Here is a 24232-nt window from a genome sequence, read left to right as displayed (position 1 = left end):
TCTCTCTCTCTCTCTCTCTCTCTCTCTCTCTCTCTCTCTCTCTCTCTCTCTCTCTCTCTTCCTTTTCCCCTCCCCCTTTATCCTTCCTTCTCTCCCTTTAGTGATAGGGGGTGGGATGGAAGGGTGTAAAGGGAGGTAAAAAGAAGAGCCCAGAAAGTAACTGAGACTGACTACTAGGAGGGAACATGAAGGAGAGGAGGAGAAGAATGGGATGGAGAGAGGAGAATCAGGAATTATAAATGTTATACCCCAAGAAAAGTGGAGCTTTAGAGATAAAAGAAATACAACTGCCCTCACTCAATCATATTATATTCATGTCAAAACATGACACACCATCCCATAATTCTGTAAAAACATTATAAACAAAATAAAATGTTCTAGAACATGCTCCGTGGTAGAGTATTTGCCTAGGATATACAAGCTGCTTGATTTTGTCTTTAATTTTTGTGAAGTAAGCAAGCAAAGGAGGGGTCCATGACTGTGTAGGAGACCCTAAGAGCTTGGCAAAAGTCTTCAAGTTCAAAGCTGTTTTCAGAATACAACTAAGTAAGGTACAAATAACTGTTCTCACTGTGTTAACTGGCATTTGTACCAACTATGTATAATTGGTCATGGGTGAAAGTATCCATAAGTACCAGATTTTATGATGGCCCATGGCAGTAACAACAAATGGAACTATAGTCACTGCACTTAATACTTTTATTGGGAACAGAAGCAATTGTACTTAAGACTCTATCATTTACATATATATATATTATATATAATATATATACATATTATATATAATATTAATGTTACTATCTCCAATCCTAGTCAACACTCGGAGGAAATGTCAAGTATCAACAAGCATCTATGTTAAAAGTCAAACTACTAGTTTCTTCTAGATTTCACAATCGTGTCTCAGCAGCACTCCTGGACAAGCTCTATGTTCTCGGCCTGGTGTCCATGGCTCACTAGAATTCTATGACTACTTCTCAGCCTTGTCCAGCTGCTGCTGCCTCCTGACAACTTTTTGCATGGTGCAGCACTTCCAGGCTCCTGTGAAGCAGGGTCACAGATCCTGCCTTTGTGTCTGGCACAGGCAACATGGAAGACTTTGTTGTTTGGGTAGACTCATCCAAGATCCATCAGCACATGTTGGAGTACAGTAAGGGGTGCAACAACTATGATATGGAAGCCCAGCAAATCTTCTAATAGGTGCTCTCAAGCACAAGTCACAGCCTGGGGTGGGGAGAATCGCCACTGCATTCTCGGAAACTCTTTGCATCTGGACTGATAATTCAATGAGTGCATCTTGGGAGACAGTGCGAAGCAGTTCTGTACTGCTCTGGGGACTGATAGCTTCTCGTGCCTTAAACTTTGTGGTGTTGAAGTAAGTTGCCCCTTCCCTCCTTTACTTATCATCTTCAGAGAGAACTCTACAGATGGAGAATTTGAATTCAGTTTGCTTCGTTTTGTCTTTATAAAATGGGGAGACTTGAATGTGAAGTATTTACTTCCTCGTTTGAAGAAATCCTTTCCCAAATGCCAATAAACATCCTAACCACCTTCTTAAATACAAGTATAAATATATACATAAAAGATTTGTTATGCCGGGCGTGGTGGCGCACGCCTTTAATCCCAGCACTCGAGAGGCAGAGGCAGGCAGATTTCTGAGTTTGAGGCCAGCCTGGTCTACAGAGTGAGTTCCAGGACAGCCAGTGCTATAAAGAGAGACCCTGTCTTGAAATAAACAAAAACAAAAACAACAACAACGAAGATTTGTTATTATATAAATTATATGTAATATTATATGTAAAAATATATTTATAGTTTTATATATGGTTTTATTTATATGTGCATATATATGTGTGTATATATGTATATATACACACACACACACAATTCTGTTATACATAATTATGTGATATATAACCCTTCAGTGTGATGGCCTTGAGATGCAAACAGACCACTCCACAGAACCTGAAACAATGATGAACAAATTCAGGCTCCTTAAAGCCCGTGTAACCACTTTTGTTACAGAGAATGAAACACAGACAGCCTTTGTAGACCCGTGCTACTACTCCCTGAAGCTACAGCTCCAAGGTGATGGAAACATGATGTCACAGAATCCCCTGAGACCTGAAGTGAATAGGCCAGTGGGTCTCAACACATGCAGTGTTGAAATCCTGTGATGACTTCACTTGTGACTGTCTGTCTGCCTCATTGCGAGTGTCTTTATTCCTGGTGGATCCCTAGCCTAACAGTCAACTTTCAGAATTACCTTTATATCACTAGTTTTACAAGTTAAACCTTTAACTATTTTTATCCTTATTTTTTTGGATACTAACCATTAAGATATTACCATATTTCAGTAATTATCAAGATAAACTTTTGGTAGAGGATCAAAGAAGAACAGAAAACCCATAACTACACTTTGGTTTTTTTTTGTTTTTTCCTTTTTTCTTTTTTCTTTCCCCTTCCTCTTCCAACTACTTAGCTGTATGGAGAGGGATTTTCTCTGCAGTCTTGAATTTAGAAGAGAAGCATCACAACAGGGAATGCAGCACTGCTCTTCCCAGCCTGCTTTGGGAGGTGGACTTCTGTGGGCTAGGGAGACAGAGCAGCAGTTACAACCAGTGCCTGCTCCAGCAAGAGGTCTCAAGTTTAATTCCTAGATCCCGTGTAAAACCCTGGATGGGTATAGCCACAATCTGGGATTCTTGCCTTAGGAGACAGGAGACCAGAGACCCCATGAATGAGTTAGGAGACCAGAATGACCAGACAGGAGACCATGAATGACAGGAGACAGGAGACCATGAATGAGCTAACTAGACTTGCCCTCAGGGTTAGTTCTGGATATGACTGAGAGACCCTGCCTCAAAAAACAAAATGGATGAGAAATTGAAGAAGGTTCCCAACATCAACTTTGGGCCTGCATAGGCATGTGCACACAGAGGCATGCGCATTCACACATGAACACATGTAAACAAATACACATATACATACACCACACACACACAGGAAAAGGAGGAGATGAGGTGTACCTCTTGTGCTTCTTTTGACATGTACTTTTTCATATGAACGCTTTCATTAAAGTTATTTTTTCTCATTTTAAATTTCTAATATGAGAGATAACGTTAGCTATAACCAGTTGAATAGAAGCTCATTTATTATGAGTTTAAAGGAATTCAGGAGGAAATCACTGGAGTAGGTGGGATTTAAGCTTTCTCCTTGGTGAGTACATTTCTTTAGATTCTAAAACCAGAAGGAGAAAAATATTTGCTACCTGCTTATCCTTAGGGAACTGCTATTTCACAGACCCTCTAAAACAACTACTCTATATAAACTCCCCATGCAGTAGACCATTGCTTAATAAAACTTTCCTACACTGTTTATCTTCCTAGAAGCACTTGTTACACGCCCACCCTGATCGGAATCCAGTTGCCCCGTATTAACATAGCTATCCTCACGTTCATGATTTGGAGCCTGCTTTCTTATTGTAAAGTAAAAATGTTGAAGATGCCTTGTAAGATGCAATGCAGAGCCAATGGGTAACACCAGAGAACCAATGTGGAAACACTCACCGTATCATGCCCATTGTTATTTTATCTAAGATATTTCTTACCAAGAAAGATTATATTCAATGTTCTCAAAACAGATCAAGACTGTCTAACTATAATCAGAGGTTCAAAATGTGCTTCAATTGTGGACACACTGAGTTAGATATAGAAGAGAAACCTATTACTTTACGGAACAAAAATATTCCGAGAGAACAAGGATGGTCCAGGAGCAGTGATTTCTCAACTCAAGGGCAGAAGATTTACAATTTAGCCAGAAATGAAACCAGGATTGTGACGATGAGCCAGCAACTAAGAATATTCCACAGCTGATGTAGTATAGTGAGCAAGGAGCTCAAAACCATGGTCTTCCTCAGCCCTGCACTGAGAAGAGAAAGGAGGAAAAGGAAGTGGGGATCCAACCAGGTTCACAGAGAAGGCAGGACTGTTCTCCCTTCTCCTTTGACCAAAAATGTCTTCTTCAACAACATCCCTACACTTCTTTTTAAATCCAAAAAGAATAAGACGAAGAAATGTAAGGATGCTTTTGTATCCAAGGTCAGAGCCAAAGACAAAAAGATGTTCTCATTTTTCTAAGAATAGATTATAAGCAGAAAAGTGAGGACGAGAACCCTGATAAATTCCCTAGATTAGAAACACAATGCTGCGGAAGAGACTCTACAAAAGTCACACATAATTCATAGATAAATACAAAAGGAGGTAATCATTAAAGTAATTATATCACTCAGGTGTAATTTCACTTGTAAAGAAAAAAGCACAGAGACCCCTTTATTTGACTTTTCCTCATTAACTGAAAGTAGAATCAGTTCAGCCTGCATTGCCTCCATAGCATGATGGGGCCTCAAGGGCTGAGTTAACAGGATGATGCATTAGACTTGTAGACTAATGTATGGAAACGATCATCCCCCTTAACAGCACTTGGATCTTCAATCAGGAAATTCAATTTTAGCTGCAAAACTATGTTTTGGCAAAAGTGCAATTGAACTCAGTGTACTTGTCACATTTCTAAATATACTCCGGTCACCATGACAACAGGGGAGACTGATGGATTGCTTAAAAGAGTACGGTATATTTAATTGTCAGCATTTTAAACTGACTCAGAAAAAAATGCTGTGTGATGGGTCTACTCACCATGGTTACTGCTGGCTAAGTCCATAGTAATAAAAGGTTCCTATACGCACATCCCCAATGTGCGCAAAACGAACGTAAAAGTCAGAAGGTCTGATATTTCTAGCCACACCAAACATCCAACTGGAGGTATAGAAAGTGTTTGTTCCCAGCCAAGTTCCATTCAAGAACATCCCACCAAGATCAGTCAGGTAAATCCCGGATCTTCATCTATAACCAGAGGCAGAAAAGCAAGTTCTAGAACAGACCTCAACACCCCTATTAAACTAAAGAGAAAAAAAAGTTGATTGTTTCTTCAGGATTTACCTAGAATCAGTGATGACAGAGATTCTGTTTCATGTAGACCTGTTTTCAAGTGGCATTCTCTTGGATCCAACCGCTTTCTAATCAAACACGTCCTAAGCAAAAGTAACTACAGTAGGGGATTTGCTACAAGGTAGGATATAGATGTAATAAGCAGACAGGGGTCCTACCCTGAAGGATCTGACATCCTAAAACAAGAGGAAGATAAAAATATAGATTGGCAATCAATTAATGAGAATGAAATGACCGAGTTCATTGATCATCTGCTTATTGCAGAGTAGCATATATGATAGAAAATCCTTTTTGTTATAAAAGTTTACCAAGTGATGAAAGCAAACAAAAACATCCCAATACTAATTGTGCATTCAGAGAATCAAATGCATGACACAGATTATGAAAATAAGATGACAGAAAAACTTAAGGGAACTCACACTGCTTTAATCCTAACTCTACGTCAGTTATGTCTAAAATAAAAAGTCAGGTGGAAACAACCTTGATTTGTACACTGAGCTACGGTCAAACATGTGTGTCAAGAGTTCACTGAGTAAAATTCTGAGAAGCAAGAGAAAGTACATCTCCTCGGGTCATACTAGCCTAAAATATCCTTGAAATGTTTCTAGACACAAGAAAATCCAATGTGTGTTTTCCAAGGGAAAGCTGTGTTAAACGATGCACTCAAAATTTTTAGAAGATCTCTCCCTAAGGCATAGAAAAAGACCACAGCAGGTCTCCTATCATAGCTAAAATAACGACTTGGGTGAACGGAAAGGGTCAGGAAGATCATTCACTCTCTGGAAATCCTCTGGGAAGAGGGTAAACATCTGCCGGCAAGTGTATGGTAGAAAAGGTTAGGCAAAGGCCCTGCAGCATGAGGACTCCTGACCCATGAGCCAACCGTCAGGGCTGGGCGAGGATTGATACATGGCCTTCCTAGCACGGTCTTGGGTTTTATTACTGCTCTGTGAACCAGACTCAGAGAAGTGCCTAAGAAATTACAGAAGCTGACCACCATTATTAGAGCACTAAGGAACACCCATTTAGATTACAGTAGTCATAAGCAGACTATGAAAAAAAAAAGAGGAGAAAAATCAAAATATAGTAACAATTCAGAGCTAAAGGAAGGATTCTGTGAACAGAAATGATTAAACTATAGAAATATAGGTTCTGTTCTTCAATGATACTTTACTACTATACAAGTATATAGGTTCTAGCCAGGGTAGGATACTTTCACAATGAATATTTCATCTAGATAAAAGTCTAGAGCCATGGGAAATGGTTATGGTTATAGATAATAACAAAAACAACAGTCATTTTTTAAGTGCTTATTTTCTGCCAGTTTTATGTATTGTCTTCTAATCTGATAAGAAATTCACTTTTATTTAACAAATGGCAAGCTGATGCTCACAGACATTACATAACATTGGAATCACATCTGTATCAGTCAGACTCCTTCATGCAGGGAACACAAAAGGCCTGAGCCTATCTTGCACTCTGCCTAGGGGCCAATGCCATGCTCACTAGGGACACTAAGCTTCAAAGCAGGGCTTCTGTTTTACTGTACGTGAGATGATGAATTCTTATGCACAGAGTCTAGCAGCAGGAGAGGGACTGACTGAAGGCAGAATAGCTGCTTTAGAGGAAGCTGGCATTCACTTGATACCTAGAACACTGCTTGAGTATTACACAGTCCGTTCTCTAGACTCATCAAAGCTGATGAAGAATCCTTTCTACTGGCACCGGGCTCTTCCATGCCCCAAGCTTAACTTCAAATTTCATAACGTTTTCGGTCACGAAATAATTGTGCTTGTACATAGTGGTGTGTTTGCTGCGAGGATATGAGAAAGGGCCCCTCACTTTTGAAGATGCATGGTGAATGGCAAGAGATATTGACAGGATATCAGCATGCAAGGATGAGCTTAAACATTTGTCCCCAGCATAGGAAGTGGGTGGAAAATGAGCCACAAGATCTACCCTTTAGTCCCTCATGCTGTGCTTTCTGAGGATGATTCAAAGGTATGGCTCCATAGGTCTGACAAAGGAGACAGCTCAAGAAGATGAAAGGATGTTCTCTCTCTCTCTCTCTCTCTCTCTCTCTCTCTCTCTCTCTCTCTCTCTCTCTCTCTCTCCCTCCCTCCCTCCCTCTCTCCCTCCCTCCCTCTCTTTTATTTGCTCCTTCTCAAGTAATAACTATTAATTGTGCTATGTGGGCAGTACTGAGATGAGTCTACCGGGAAGCCAGCACAGATCCATCAAGTGCTTTTAGTCCAAGCTTTTTAGAAGCAATTGCTTACCACATTTTCAGTGTTCCTTTTCACACAGCTAGAATTAAAGTGGATTTTACCACACAACTACTCCAGTGCCCTTCCCCGCCCCCCCTCCTCCAAAGTGAGGACAGAAGAGGGTTATTGGCCTATGACCAGCAAAATCAAACATATGTGAAAAATCTATTAATTTAGTGTTTATAGATTGCATGAATCCGCATGAGACAGATATCCTTTACAACTTAAGGAATGGCAACACTTTTGCAAGGGAAAAGATACTGGCCAACTCAGAGGAAGAAATGAATGCTCAGTGGCAAAGAGCAGTTTGCTGGCAGGGACATGACACGTAGCAAATAGCAGGTCCTAGAAGCAAACAAGGGTCTGAGCATTGCAGCTCACAGGAATGCCAGCATCTTCCACTCTGTTCTACAGGAGAATCAAGGCCTCAGATACTACTGAAAGTGAGGCTGTGCATGAGTAGACTTATAAAGCCAGGGGGCTAAGGTAGATTCTGGAAGGATGGCCTCTGAACAAGGCCATACTTTGTCTGGTTCCAGGGTACCCTTAGCTGAATCACAACAACTCTTGGATTCACTGACAAAAATTATATTACAGAAAACTTGGTCCGTCACCAAGTTCTAGGCTGCACAGGTACATAATGAAAAGTTGAGAATCTCTAATTCAGAGAACACTTGGCTCATTATAAAGTATAATAAAAATAAAATAACAGCCGGGTGGTGGTGGCGCACTCCTTTAATCCCAGCACTTGGGAGGCACAGACAGGTGGATTTCTGAGTTCGAGGCTAGCCTGGTCTACAAAGTGAGTTCCAGGACAGCCAGGGCTATATAGAGAAACCCTGTCTCGAAAAAAAACCAAATAAATAAAGAAATAACTAAATAAAATAACAAGAGGAAACATCGGTTTCGTCTGAGATTAAGCTGATTCTTCCACTATTACCCCACATCCTCCGACAGATAGGTACACAAAAGGCTCAAAAAACAGGAGAACAGAGAATAATCTAGACTGGAGGCTTTAGCTAGAACGTCTGAGCAGAGGTGAGAGTTTTCATGTGCACGCAGCATCCTTTTCTTTCTCCTTCACACAGAGGGGGTGTGAGGAATTCTGAAAGATTCCTTATCAGGAGTTGAGTTGCCAGGGACACCTGATGAGAATAGTAATTAAATCAAGAAGTAAAGAAACACTTGCATCTATGTTCTTTATTTCTGGTAGCTGTCCTTTGAAAAATGAGTTACCTTCTCTTTCCCAGTAAATATGGGGTAGCTTCACAAAATATTCTCCTTTTCAAAGTATTTTAGTTTATCAGCAACCCAGCTGGATACCTTGAATGCATGTGTGGACTTCTGGACAGGGCCGAGGATATTAGCAAGAGAAAAGTCTCAGTCTCTTCTTTCAAAAAGCCAAAATCTGATCCTGTGGCCAAGCACAAAATGTTGTGATTTTTTTTTTTAAGTCAGCAAGTTATGTTCTCAATTATGAAAATACCAAATGCCAGATTCTTCTCCAGTCCAAGCAATAATATGAAAGCAGCCAATTCTCCTAAATCAGAATATTTTTAATGAAAATTATGACTGCTGGAGCTTTCCCTTCCAATGCCAATATTATTAGAACTCAGAATAAGAACACAGGTCACTTTCCTGTTCTCTGTATTCTCCCCAGGCTCGGACCAAACACTGTTCAACAGACACAGAGCACAAGCCATACCCATGATTTTGAAATCTCTAGTAACTTTTAAAAATGTTAAAATTTTACTTCACAAATATATCCAAAATATCATCCTTTAAACACATAGCACGAGCCAGATTTCAAGGACTCGGGAAGAGCACATGGCAACAGTGGCTGTTACACTGGACAGCACATCTCCAATTCTCTACTGCCTTCCCCCTCCCAGCCTACAAGCAGAGCACAGCATCTGTTGAAGATGAAGAGATAAATTTTATAATCGTTCTCACAATTCAGACATAGTTTCTCTCATTGTACACCTTAGGACAAAAAGCCTGCAAGACATTATGATGGCAAATTGTCATGGTTACAAAATTGTTCCATGCCACATGAAAAGATGAGGAAAGCAAACAAGACCAAGGGGTAGAGACGAAGAGGCAGTCAACCCACAGATGCAGATAGCATCGTGCTTGAGACTTGGGTTTTTACCCTGAGGCCTTTTGTGGCTTGAAACCATGTTATTGATCTAGCTCTAATCGCTACTCTTTCTTGCCAAGCCTCTGTGCATCCTTGGAAAACAGCATCAAGTAGGAAAAGTTCAACAACAGTATGAAGGCTCAATGCATAAAAATACTTAAAGCATTGTGGAAACCTCTTTTATTCATTTTATCTGGGGACCCTGAATAAAGAAATTTCTATGCCCTTGTCCAAAGAGCATTCTCTCCATCACCCTCCATCATGTCTTCCTGTCCCATGGGATGAATGGTGGACATCCATTAAGCCATAAATACCAAGGAGTTGATAGTTGCAGAAGTCAGTGTGAAAGAGAGATACCTTTCACTACTTCTTATACTCTCTACTATATGCCTTTCCACTGGAGACTCATGGTTTTTACCAGAATCTAGTCACTGTGTTATTTACTAAGTAGGTGCACACAAACTCAAGACTAAAATTGATCTTATCCATCAAATAGGCTCAGGATTGAGGCCATAGCAAAAAGCTTCAACATGGGTTTTAGATATGAATCATATATTCTGTTAAGGTTGGCAAGCCATGTGCTTTTCATGTTGGGAAGCCATGTGCTTTTGAGTCTTGGCTCTCCATTATGAGTCAGTATGAACACTAGCCCATAATTTGCAAATGTGTCAAAATGTTAACAGTACAAGAGTCTTTCACTTTACTATAAAATAAAACAAAGCAAACATGGTCACCCCTAAGGTTAATACCACCAGTCATAGGTCACATTGAACCCATAGACTTACTGACATGAAACAATAAAAAAATAATCTTTTACTCAAAAATAGACAACTCATCTAATCATGAGAAAGCATTAAGCAAACAATAATCAGTAGATTCTATGATGTGCCAGGCCTTGAAACAAGGCACTTTTCAAGTATAAAGGTCATAAAACATGGGAAAAGCCTGTACTAAGTTAAAGACATGATGAGAAAGTACAGAAGAAAATTCTTAATTGAATCCTATCGCACAAAATGCACTAGTGAATAAGAATAAAATTTGTAGTCACAATAGTCATGCTTTCCCATGTCAATTTCTGAGCTCCACTAAGCAAACCTTGCTCCTGTGAGTTAGTAACATGAGAGAAAGCTAGGGAGGTGCACACTGTTCTGTGTCTACAACTCATCAGCACCAACAGGGAGATGTGGCGGAACACAGTCAAACCACCTCCAGACCAATGAAAATGCCCTCAGGCAGAGAGCATCACACAGGGTCAACTTATGCTTTCCTTTCCTCATAAAAACGAAAAGCATTTCAATGATTCACTGAAAGTAGAGAGTTAAATAGTTTTTGAAATAAATAAATAAATGGATGTGAAAAGCCAACATTGCCCCCATCACCATCAGAAAAATTGATCATTGTAAAATTCTCATTTCTACTAATTAGTAAAATACTTAATTGTCTGAGCTGGCAACAATCAAATAATTATCTTTCCACAGCTGGGCCTACTGGTACATCCACACCTGTCAGCCCAGCTCACAGAAGACTGAGGCAGAAGGATTTTTCTGAAGCAAGACTAGGCTAAACAGTGAGTGTTTGTTTTGGAAAACAAAGAACCTTCTTCCCAAGCCTTGTAAGAAGGTTTCAAAGAGTCCATGGCCCTGTCTTATAAAAAGAACCTCTCAACAGAAAAACACTAAGGCAGCATATTGGCAGATTGGCTGATACTCTGTATGTCCAGTTGTTTTTGTCCCCACTGCAGAGGCTGGGGGAAACTAGTAGCCCTGCTTTGTAAAAAAAGCCTTTTGAATGAATTATGGGAATAAATTTCAATGACAGTTCACATTTTTATTTTTAAATTCAATTTACTTAACTCATAAAAATCAACCGGAAGGAAGGAACGAAGGAAAGAAGGAAGGAACGAAGGAAGGAAGGAACGAAGGAAGGAAGGACAAAAGGAGGGGAGGGGAGGGGAGGGAGGGGAGGGAAAAAGAAAGGGAGAGAAAGAGAGAGAGAGAGAGAGAAAGAGAGAGAGAAAGAGGCAGAAAGACAGAAAGAGAAAGGAAGAGAAAGGAAAAAACTGAAAGTTCACTCTATTCTGCATGTCAGTAGATAGGAAGAATAAAAGCTAATACCATCATAGCTGAGTTTACAAGCTGAAGTATTATAATAAATAAAAGAGTTTAGAAAAGAGTCTATTGTTTGAATCCCACTGAACTATAACTAAAATATCTACCTATGCACCAAATGGGCTTTTTAATCCTACCATTAGAAAAATGGTCTCTTAGAGTGAGTGAGTGCCATAGAAATATCATGGAGCCCAAAACAGTCCAGAGGAGCAGAGAAAACCATAATTTCTCCTTGCTAGCTCTTCCCCATTAGAAGCCCTAGTCAGAACTTCCTTGAGTAATCAGACTTTGAAGGAAAAGGTAGCCCTCCCCCCAAATATATTCACATATGGGGAGCCAAGCACTGTGCAAACAGCAGGCAGTAGGAAGAATCAATGAGGAGGCTCTCCCTGCAGATTCTGGAACCAACTTCTGCCCTGCCTGGAGAGCATTCTTGGAGAAGGATCTTTTCTGTGGATGCTGTTTTCCCCACAGCCACCCTGTGTGTGTCTGCCTGTCCTCCCACACTCCAGATACACAGGTCCAAAGGCAGTGCTGTCGTTTTTCTAATTGCCTAATTGCTCGGGTTGCCTCCAAATCTTCATTCCACTAACACTCATCCAAACTCCAGCCACCTGCGCTGCTCCCTCCTCTTCCCTCTTCATGGAGACTCTTCGTTCCTGAGTTTTGCATCTCTCCCTGAGTACCAGCTCCTGTGGCTTTTTTATGTTTTTGTTTTTCTGAATTCAAGATGGCAGTTCAATGACAGGGCCTTTAAAACAGTACTGTGCCTATTTCTTTGGTTCTACCCTAACCATCCTCAGGATTGGTTTCATTTAGCAATTGGTCTCCTGGTTCTCACACCTACACACCTTGACTGTACTCCACTAAATATAACCTTAATTGGCTAAGCTGGCAATAATGCAAAAATAGCTTTAATAACCATCCTCTTCATTAACGGTGTAGCCTTAATGACGCATTCCTTACTTAGGACATCATTGGATTCTTACACTCCTAATACATTGAGTACAAAAAAAGACTGGAAGCCCATTTAGGACACGAGGAGGCACAGTTGCAGAGACTGGAAGGGGACTGTACCAAAATCTCGCCAGGCATATTTGGCTTACTGGAGCCTGATGCCAAATATTTTCTTTAGTGGTACAGCATACTCTCATCACACCACATGTTGAGAGATGTACAATCACTGACATGTTGATCATGGTAATCAAAAACCTTTACTCTACACCAGAATTACAACAGTGTTTTGGATGGACTTAGAAAGGGAGAGAAAACATTAAAGGAGAAGGAAAAAGAAAATTTCCTCCAACTGATTATGGTAGAGACGATTAGTGGAAATAACTTGTAAAAAAAAAAAAAACGTGGGTGTCCTGGAAGACTCATCATTGTCGTCATTATAATTTCTAATCATGCTGTGTGGGCAGGTGTCCCTGTAGAAGAACCACCATTGGCACCCAGATTAGCATCTTCATCAGGAGACTAGAATGGAAGTCTGCAATTCTTAGACCTAGGAACCTACATCACAGATTCCCCATGTGCAATCAGCAAGCAGGCAGCCTGTGCCTTAGCAAAGACTGTTGGGTGTGCCAAAAGAGGTAATGAATGCCATGTGCCTGTGAAAGTGCACAGTAGGGCAAGGTGCAGTAAGCTCCTCAGGAAACAGGAAGTGGATCTCCAGCACCGAGGTCTCTCCAACAGCTCTAACTCACGCCATGTCTTGCAATAAGCTGTTTTCTTTGCAATTTCCTTTTCACTGTCATATGAAACTTGAGTTTTGAGCCAAAGCTGGTTTTTGAAAGAATCATGGGCAAAGATCAGGAAGAAAACTGGTCAGCAGCTGAAGTTCTGTTCTCTCCTAGCTCTGCGTAATTTCTCTCCTAGAACAAGCCAGCTCTATCACTTTCTGTGCAGGACTTGGGACCCTGAAAGATTTGGATAAAGTGTCCAGATTTATTGTGTCCAAGGTCACAGGAATCATCCTAACCTACGATCTCTGCATCCTCCCGGATCCCAGCATCCTGATTCTACTGAAGTGTTTTCCCCTCATGGGTTAATCTTTTAGAATGATTATCCAGGTATATTTGACATATGAGAAATTATATTAGTAGAATTTAAAAATAAATCCATTAATATGCTCTGAAGGAGTGATATGAAGCATACCTAACATTACCTTCTGCCCCCACACTAGCAGTACCTAGAGAGAGTACCTGAGAGAGGAAGGGTGCACATGTGCAATACAAGAGTATTATCAGCCTCACTTCTAACTATGCCTTGAGTATTTATTTCCATGGAAAATATTCCTTCTTGTGTTTCTGGGAGAAGACATGCATAGGGGAGGTTTGGGGGGGGGGTGCATGCTGACTTCTAGTCACCCCCAATGACCAATATCCAGAAACTTCAAATATAAACTTGTAAGTTTCCTCTTTGCTTTTGTGTATGCTTCATGTGTGCGCTTGTGCCATGTCACCCACATGGCGGTCATAGGACAGCTCTGTGGAGTCCCTTCTGTCCTTTCTTTCTGTGCATTCTGGGAATCAAACTCATGTTACAAGAAGTTTTCAGCAAGAAACTTTACCCACTGAACCATCTAGCTAACCTAAAAAACTCCAAAAGTATTTTAGCACTTCAATAAATGAAGGTATCTAAAAAACATGACAAACACTGTGGTAGGCGTAAGTCAAGCAGACAAGGTCCTGCACTGTGTTCCCTGGAATCTGTACACCACTGAACTCTCCACAGCCAAGTAACCAAACAGAACACACAAAATAATAAACAATTACTAGTGTATTTAACCTCTCTAAAGAAGAGCTCAGAGGAAATTTTACACTATATTAATATTAACTTAAAACCATAAATAGGGCTGGAGAAATTATTTCACTGGTAAAGTGTCAATCATGAGAACCTAGTGTCAGGTCACCAGATTCTAAGTAGGACATAGTTAGTTTCCCTAACCTCAGCACTAGCCGGGGTGCTCTAAGACAGCCTGATGTCTGAAGGTCACCAGCCAGCCAGCCTCACCGAATGAGTGGATGATCCAAATTCACCAAGAGAGCTTTCCTCAAAAAGTAAGGTGGTATAATGCCAGGCAAAGATACCCTACCTCTGTTCTCCAGATGTACACACAGACACATAGACACACACACACACTAACAAGTACACACACTACCCACACACAGCACAACATACACAACCAGAGTACCTGAATTTTATTCAGATATAAAATATATGAATTGAGAATCAAATCCAGACAATAAAAAAAAAAACATACAAAATGAAACCAGGCAAAACAGGAGTTACTAAAATGTAAAAAGGAACATAGGTATCTAAGCCAATAAAAACAAGGGAAAACCAAAGGAAAGACAAAATTTGATTTTTTAAATAAATAATTAACTTTGGCTACATCAATCAAAAGGGGAAGCAGATAAATAAAACAAAGATATAAACTATAACTGCGTAAGATGAAAATAAGCGAATACCGAGGAGGCACAAAACAGCCTCAAGTAAAAAGTCTACATAATAAACTTGGAATAGATGGGTTTCCTAAAATCTAACAAGAGGGTCACAGAAAACATACATACCAAGTCTATTGATCATAAATGAGATATTAAAATTCTAAGGAGAATAAACCTATACATACACACATATACACACACCAAGTTGAGGTAGCCTCAAAGGGAATTGTATAACATTTTTGAAGAATAAGTTGTATGTATGAATATATTAAAATTAGTTTTAAAAACAGGGGAAAAAAACCTTCATCAATTTGCACTGTTTTAGCATTACACGGATGTTAAAACTCAAAAATGTTAATAAACACATACTATTCACAGAACTTCCAAGCAATCTGACATAAAAATTAGTACAAAAATCACTTAGAAATTACTAACTCTAGACTCTAGATACACACACACGCTTGTGCACATGCACAAAATTTCTGACTAAATATAAGCATATCATATTTGAAGTTTTATTTATATATCACAGCAAATGTACAGAATAAAAAATAGCCATTTTTTGAAATGTATGATTTCCATTTTTACATGAAAAAAATCTAAAAAAGATTTAGATAGGCATTTCAGATCAGCTTCAGTTTTAAAATAAAAACTCTCAAAATAAGTATGCATGTTTTTTACATGATATATATGCCAGAAGCCACCATCATAATTAATAACATTTCCACTGAAGTCAAGTGTACTAGGATGTCTACTCTCACTCTTAAGGCAAGCATTAAGCATACTCTTCAAGAGACAGCAACATGACTAGAGCCAACCTGGAGCATTCTAAAGGTACAGAGAGAAAGGTAAATTAAGAGTTTGGGGCAGATGATGTGATAGCTCCAACATAAAGAGATCACCTTAAAATACTCAAGGAAAGTAAAAATTTGATAAAATGGCTTGGAAAAAATGCAATATACAGAATTCACGGCTTAACACATACATACATACATACATACATACATACATATCCATACATACATACATACATACATACATACATACAATTAAATAGTAGACTGCATCATTTTAATTATAGCAGGCAGAAATTCCTAGGAAGGTAAACATATAGGAGACATTCAAGGTCTATGTGAAGAAATACGTACATGCTCCTAAGAACATGCCAGATTTCATGGGGACAGTGCCCAGCTGTAAAACACTTGCCTAGCAATCATGTGACCCTGGGTACAATCTTAGCATCACAAAAAGGTTTTAAAAACAGAGAAATAACTCACATATTACAACGCACAGTTTACTTGGTTTCTGAGTAAGTGGAAAGCAATTCCCACAAAAATATCAGGAGAGAATTATTTTTAGAGCTAGACAAGTTTTTTCTAAAGTTCATGGAAAAATAAGCAAGGACTGAAAGGGAAAAAAATTTCCTGGAAAAATAACTAAAGCGAGTGATGTGACCCCATCGGATACAAAAGTATATTATCCATCTGTGACCATGTGATACAGAGGTGACACAGGTGGCTGGGCCAAAAGATTGAAACTGTCAGGCACAGGTCCAAGCATTAAAAGAGGGAATACTCAGATCTAGAGCAATGGCTCAGTAGTTAGAGCCCTGGCTACAATCCCAGAGGACTGGATCAATTCCCAGCACTCACACAGTGGCTCAAGTCTGTAACTTCACTTCCAGGAGATCAGACACCCTCTTCTGGCCTGTCAAAATAAGTATGCATATTTTAAACATAATATATATGATACATGGTGCATAGACATGCATTCTACCAAAACACTCACCGACAGTAAAAATTAATTAATTGAAATTTAAAAATAAAAAACCATAAATATTTACCAATTGAATAATAAATATAAAGAAACCATGGCTTTGGCTTATAAAGATATTGTGAGATTATTTATGAGCATGTCTGTGTGCCTGCTCACAGGTTCAGGTGGTCTTGAGGCCAGAAGAGGACACTGAATCCCCCGAAGCTGGAGTGACTGGCGCTTGTAAGCCACCTACCAGGGAACAAAACCTCCAGGCTTCTGCAAGAACAGTAAGTGTCTTAACAACTGAGTCTTCTCTCCAGCCCCCAAAATGGCTCTTCAATCAATGTAGAGAAAGTGGATTCCTAGAGTCCTTGACACTCACTGCTTGGAAATTTACCTATAAAAGGAAATATCAACAGAGCTGTCTACCTTAAATCTTTACTAAAATACAATTTCAGTGGTCAGACAGGGCAAAGGAAGAAAAGAAAAAAATAAATAGGAGACCAAAATAAAAAGAAAGAAATACGGGGGAAATGTTTAATAATTAAAAAGGACAAGACATTTCTAAGTGGCCTCCAAAAGTCTGGTTTTTGGAAATTTGCGAGTAATATTGCAAACATTTTTAGTGGAATGTTACACGTACTCTACAGCTAAAGGAGTTATGGTTTATTAACTACTTGGTAGATTTTGACATCACATCTTACAGTGCATGGCTCTCACCCAGTTTCTGGCATGCTAAGCAAGCCCTGTTCTGTGGCTGAGACACAGACATAGCCCCCAAATATTCATTACAATAAATCAAAAGCAACCTCTCAATGACCCAATTAAAAGTGAATCAAAGGGCAACTGGCTACAAGAGAAAGTCATGTATGTACAGTACAGCTAGGCAGAATTACGCTCAAATTCACTTATAAACAGAACTTCAATGTAAAACAAGGCACCGCATATTAGCAACAGATACACAAATGACATATACAATCTATGCATAACGACACAAGAATACAAGGGGCAACACAAAGTTTGCTACATCCCTTTGTAGAGACTTTAAGCATGGTGCAGGATGCACGGGTTCCATGGGCATCACGGTGGGATCATGTGTGTGTGCGGAGTCCTGTTCATCCCTGGATGGGAGCTTAGGAACGGGCAAGGATTTGTCTTTCTTGTCAAAGAAAGGGGGAAAAAAGGAAATTTTTCTACAGGTTTGTTCTTAGTTTATTCTATATTCTGTGTTGCTTACTAAAATCAACTTTTGTTTTCTTTTAAGAAAGAGTGGTCAATAAGATACCCATGGGTGCAGCGGAAACAGGGAAGAGAGAGCGGCAACACGGACTACAGCGTCCAGCTCTAGACAACCTATTTTGTACCAGAACGAGCATGAGCAAGGTATCAGCTGAAGGCCTCTGTAGCTGCTTAATAGCTTTGCCAATTGGGAAGTTCTTTATTCTCATGGCACCTCAGTTGCTACAGGTGTGAACAGTAAGCTAAAGTTACACGGCTACAAGCTACTGTGAAAATGAAGTAAAATACCACACCTAACCCAAGGTTTGGCAAGAAATCTATGCTCAGTAGCTAATTTCCTGACCTTTCTACACTTAGGTTGGTTAGGGGATGGGGAGAGAACTCTACTCAGCTATACATACCTAACTGACCACTCTGCTCAGCTTCTCTCCCCACTGGCATTACATCCCAAACCCTCCTCAAGTAAAGGTCAAGAAGTACTTACAAATTCTAACTACCTGAGAATAGCTAGCAAACATCTAGATAGGGCAGCACCCTAAGTTTAAGAAACTAGGTAGAAGGATGGAAAGCCACATCTATTGACCACCCCACACCCACACATGCTGTCAACTTCTCACAACACTGGATAAGAGAACAGCAAATGAGTATCCTTCTATGACAGGGAAGTGGCCACTATTTTGAAGCTTTATAACCTTTTACACATCTGCCACCAAGCATCCCTGGCCTGTGTCTCATTAATACAGATATAAAGAAACACAGGCCACCTGTTTGTTGCCTCATAAACATCACAGGATAGCATAGCCCTTCTTGGAACAATGTACCATTGTCATCTTCTAGCTTGAGGGCTATGGAGGGCATTAAGGAGCCTTTGGGCAAAGCTGTGTCTTAATGGACACATAGCCTTTTCCTAGACTCTCACGACTTAGCAACAGATAAACGTCATGCTTCTCTGAAAACTGCATTTGGTGGTGCTAAAGTGTGTGTGTGTGTGTGTGTGTGTGTATGTGTGTGTGTGTGTGTGTGTGTGTGTGTTTTGTTTATTTTCCTCTCCTGTATTTGTTCTTGAAAAAATATTCTGTTATGGTTGTTATCAATTCTCATTTAAAGAAATAAGGACAATGGTATTAATAATGAAACAGAAGCACTCCATTTTACTCTCTGTGGTCGGCAAGAAGTTTCACATTTCACTCAACTCAGAACTCCACGTTTTACTGATGTGAAAGTATGTGGTTTCATGATAGCCAAGTTCTTCTAATATTTAATTTTCTGTTGTTTCTTACTTGCAATTTACAGTAAACGAATCCCAACTTTTCCCCTTTGTCAAACAGCCCATTTGCAAAACAGCCAGCTCCCTCCCCCATGGCATGCGCCATGAAGATGAATCAGATACAAAGTATTAGCCCATTTCCCTGGGTTGTACACTCAGCTGTGACTGAGACTGATTCAACTTTTATCTCGGAAACACAGAGAAAAGACCGTTTCTGGAGAATGAGAAAGCAAGCCAAATACAACCTTGGATACCTCCCATTTCCTCCAACGGCCTTTCAGCTTTCAGGCTAAATTTAAATAGAAAACTCATATAGATCATCAGGCTGTCCACCAGGGAAAGCACGCTCGCACACCGCCTTCATCACAATCTTCCTGGGACCAGAGCTGTCATTCATCAACTGCTCTCCCAGGTGCTCAATCAGCCTATGAGAGCTGTGAAGTAAACGAGGCAAAACTCACTGTCTTCTGCCATCTGTGAAGTGAAAGAAGTACAGAAAGAACAAGTGATATACTGAGAACCCGTCAGTCACTAGGGGAATGGTCAGGCCCTCAATCCAGTTTATCAGTGGGCTCTTTCCACTCTCTCCTCTCTGCAAGGAAAGCAACCTAACCATCTACGTATGTGTTTCCGACAATAATGTGCATACCACTGACTCTTATCTGCTTCACCATGACCCACCAGCACTGCGAGACAACCAAGGACTGCCCAACAGCAGCGGTATATGCATCAATACTGCTATACTGCCTGGGCCATATACGCACTGATTGTCTACACTACCACCCATGTCCATCAACTACCAGGTGTTTCACAAGCAACTTGTTGCAAGTCACTGCTAAAGCCCTAGCATTCCAGATCCTTTGTTTTTCTTAGGATATGGTATTCTCCCTAAGGTATCCCTATACCAGGGTCACTCTATTAAAGTTATGGAGCATGGAGCTGAGTTCCAGATACTTCCATAGTTATTCCTTGCTCCAGCTTGCCAACCTTCATCATAGCCCATGGTGTTTCACATAAACTCGAGCCATCTTGAGTGTATCTACTGAGTAAAGGTGGAAACCTACTCCTTTACATGGTGAGTTCAGGGTAACGTGGAAAGCTTTTCCAGATGAACAAGAAAATATCTGAGTTCCATGTACACTGGAGAAATGTCTACCCTTGGTACTGAAGCTGTCATGTGAACTGTTGGTTGGTTAACAAAACTTAGAATGCTCTGCTTATTATCTCTATTTGTCTCACTGAAAAACTATATCCAAACAGGTAATATGAGCATGCCCTCCATTGCCCAAATCCACCAATCTATCAACCAATCTCTCTCCCTTCCTCCCTCCATCCTTCCCTTTTTACGACACACACATACACAGAAAGACGAGTAAAATTAGCATACAGCACAATCAATGTACAAGACAACTTATCCGAGTAGCATTTTAGAGGTAGACAATATTTTATATCTATTGAGACAATTCTGACCATTCTGTTACTTACTAATAGAAGCATGCATACATCATCTCCCCCACTAGACCACAATCCCCTGTGGTAAAGGTACAGATCTTCAGGTGAATCGTTAGTGAGCACTTCCAATGTGTAACTCACTGCACAGAGGTGCAGAGTCGCCATAGCTGGGTCTTAGCCGAGACTTTCATGACTCTGAGAGTGGGTTTGGACAGCAGCAATGTTAGGAACTAAAATGCTGATCCTAACAACCCACACGGATTGAAAACCACTGGTACACATGCCTTTGAAGGACTCTGAACTCCCATGGGCTCTATCCATGAAATGAGATACCGCTTTGGTTGCAGTGAGAATTACATGACCTATGTAGGGAATTCCTAGTACAGGGGAAGGGTACAGTGTTTGCATTCATTTATCACAAAGCAAGAGGATAATGAATGTGTATTTTTCTCATAGTGCCACTCCACATTAAGCTAGCATGCACAGTTAAAACACACACAGAAGACGCAACTGGGGAAGCACAGGCCAAGCCTGAAGCTCGTAAGAGTTCTTCCTGGGAGTACACAGGAGGAAATTTGAACAAACCCTGCTGCTGCTTGGAGGATCTTTTAATTTACTGAGGGACATCACAAGTTGTGTTTTCCAGTGTCCTGTGGGGTTTTCAAAGCCTCTATATAATTTGACAACCTTCTGTTTTCAAACATACATAGAAGCTCACCAAAAAAAAAAGAAGCCTATGTGGCAATAACTGGCAGGCTCAGTTACCTTCCACCTCTTTCAGAGGTGGAACTTCCCTCACACCTTGAAGCTCTTTTACCACACACAAGCAGAGAATGTAGCCAGGAGCTAGTCCTGCACCATCTGAACATGTGCTATTAACTAAGAAAAACAAAATGTTTCCTGTCCTCAACACCTTAAAGGGAGGAAAGGTTACGTTGAACAAAGTACCTTATGTTTCAAGCCTTGCCTGCCTCTGCAGCCATCTGACCTCACGTCCTGACACCAAGAGAAACTCTAGATAGAATCACGCCCGCCTTGAAACCCACAACTCTGTGAGGCATTTCTCATTATCACCATTTCCAAGGGTAGGGAAACTGAGCCTTGACGAGGATAATGAACAACCCTCCGCCACACAGTAAACAGCAGAGTCAGATTCGGAACTGGTGGGCCTGAAAGCCAAAACTCCAACTCTCAGAGAAATCTGTGATGGAATGACGCCATGGCGAACAGAGGCTGGACAAGCAAATCCTTGGGAGGGAGGAACATCTGTGGCTAAGATACTCTTTCCGGTGTCACTACTGCCACTGCTGTCCACCCCACTCAGATCATGCCACTGTCCTTCGGACCATGAGAAACCTTCAAATGACATCAGGAAACATGTGCCTCTCTTGTCTTATCACACACAGAAATCACCCTACTGTGAAATCTTCAGAGACTCATATGTGTAAGTGCTTTTTTTTTTTTTTTACTGACAATCAAGACCAATACTAAATAGACTAGAACACAGTAAGATTCATTTCAAATGCTCTTTGCTGAAGACTCTCTTGACTCCCATGGCAAAATCAGCTGTCTCCACACTCTGGCATAGATTATTAGTACTTAGTCCAAATTTCTGTAACACATTGCATTTGCCAGTAATTCCACCAAACTGTAGCGCCCTCCGGCAAATCAATCATACCTTTCTTTGTTTGGATCAGCTGGTCTGAAAAAGTCTATATGGCCTTGAACTCAGTCCTCCAGGTCTTGCCTCCAGAGGCACCAGGTTTGCAAGCATGCAATCACCACACCATATCTGTTTTATTCACTTGTAAATCCTGACACCAGGTGACACCCACAACACCATGACACAAAGTCAGATGCCCTATAAATTGTTGCTGATCTGAGAGCTGCAAAATAAGGATAGGTCCAGGATAGAACTGGCCATTTCTAAGCATACTCCCTCAAGTAAATATATTTTCCAAGGCCAGCAAAGCCAGACTTTTGTGGGGATTCAGAGATAAAACATTTAAATGTTTCTACTTTAAAGAACTCACCATACATTAGAAGGAACAAAGACCTGATAAATAACTATAGTGTAAGGAAAATAAAACCTCTATCTCCTAAGGTTTGTATGATGGTTTATCTTAGTTTTCAAGTTTATGCATTTGGGGAATGAGAACCTGAACAGAAGAACAGCCTCCAATAAATGGGCAGTCGGGATGTCTGTGGGGCATTTTTGTGATTGCTCCTTAATGTAGGAGAGCTAGCTCCCGGCTGGCAATTGGCCACCAGTCTGGGAGGTGTAGGAATGGGACAGCACCCACCCTGAGCCTGAGATGTAGGAGGTGTAGGAATGGGACAGCACCCACCCTGAGCCTGAGATGTAGGAGGTGTNGGTGTAGGAATGGGACAGCACCCACCCTGAGCCTGAGATGTAGGAGGTGTAGGAATGGGACAGCACCCACCCTGAGCCTGAGATGTAGGAGGTGTGGGAATGGGACAGCACCCACCCTGAGCCTGAGATGTAGGAGATGTAGGAATGGGACAGCACCCACCCTGAGCCTGAGAGTAGGCTGCTGGCTCCCACTCGGCAGACTCTGCTTCAAGCTCCTTCCTTGGCATCACTTTATGATGGACAATACCTGCGGGTTTAAAAAACTCCTTCCTCACCAAGTTGCTTTTGGTCATCGTGGTCATCATGTCAACAGGAACCAAAACAGAACAGTATAGAAACAACAACAAAAAAAATTTATTAAAAGGGAGAAATTTCTTGGTATTTTGCTATAAATTTAAGGTCAATTAAAATATTTCCACCTAAATAAATGTGCAATTTCTTCCTGTGATAATTTACTGACATTTCTTTTTGAAGTTGCTGACATTTAACTATCAGAAGAGCTGTTAAGAAAGGTCTCAGCCAAAATTGGGAATTCAACTACTTTCTAAAGGAAGTTTAAGAGACAGCACCTTTGTCTCTCTGTGCTTCTGGAATACTTTCACTTTTCTGACAATAGAACCTGAAAAACCCAAAGGATGCTCAGGATATCTCAAGTTCTGCTGGTGAGTGAGTTACAGAATCCAAACAACTGACAGCCTACCTCACAGGCCTGGATTCCCTCCCAACTGCCACCCTCAAAGGTACCCTAGCCCTTCCAGAGACCACTACAAACAAACCTGGGCATTAAACTAACCTCCTAATTGAAGGTAAGGTATGAAAACACAACTTCTATTGTCACTCTAATTAGTTCTCCACTTCACTTGACTTCCAACCAGGAACCCAAAAGCAGTAGATCTGGCAGCTGCATCAAACTTGACACCATTGTTCAAATCTGCACAAGTCTAGGTTACTAGCTCAATATGCTACTTCATCATAAAATGGCTGCAAGAGCTCCCAACATCTCAAGGAACATATGAAGGCAGACAGATAAGGGTACATTTCTACCAAGGCACTCATCCATTCTATGGCACAGAAAGGATGGAGTTAGCTCCATGTCTAGACACCATTTTTTGATACTGATCCTGTTTATTGGAAAAGTTATATTATTTCCAATGGGAAATAGTTCTGGCATATCT

At 40.6% G+C, this 24232-nt stretch overlaps 1 protein-coding gene across 8 annotated transcripts in view; it reads right to left on the bottom strand.

Annotated features, from left to right (window-relative positions):
* The window catches only part of Lpp (LIM domain containing preferred translocation partner in lipoma), a 590743-nt gene that overhangs the window by 435577 nt on the left and 130934 nt on the right, over positions 1-24232 (bottom strand). For 3 of the 8 annotated variants that reach the window (XM_029470446.1, XM_029470447.1, XM_029470445.1), the window contains one exon: positions 16620-16674. The exons of the other annotated variants lie outside the window; for them this stretch is intronic. The gene's annotated coding sequence lies outside the window, so the exon portion shown is untranslated. The remainder of the gene's footprint in view (positions 1-16619; positions 16675-24232) is intronic. 8 annotated transcript variants of the gene reach the window in all.

This window comes from Mus caroli, chromosome 16 (assembly GCF_900094665.2).
Source record: "Mus caroli chromosome 16, CAROLI_EIJ_v1.1, whole genome shotgun sequence".
Classification (NCBI taxonomy): Eukaryota; Metazoa; Chordata; class Mammalia; order Rodentia; family Muridae; genus Mus; species Mus caroli.
The sequence above is the reverse complement of the archived record's forward strand: the minus strand, read 5'-3'. Positions and strand labels throughout refer to the sequence as shown.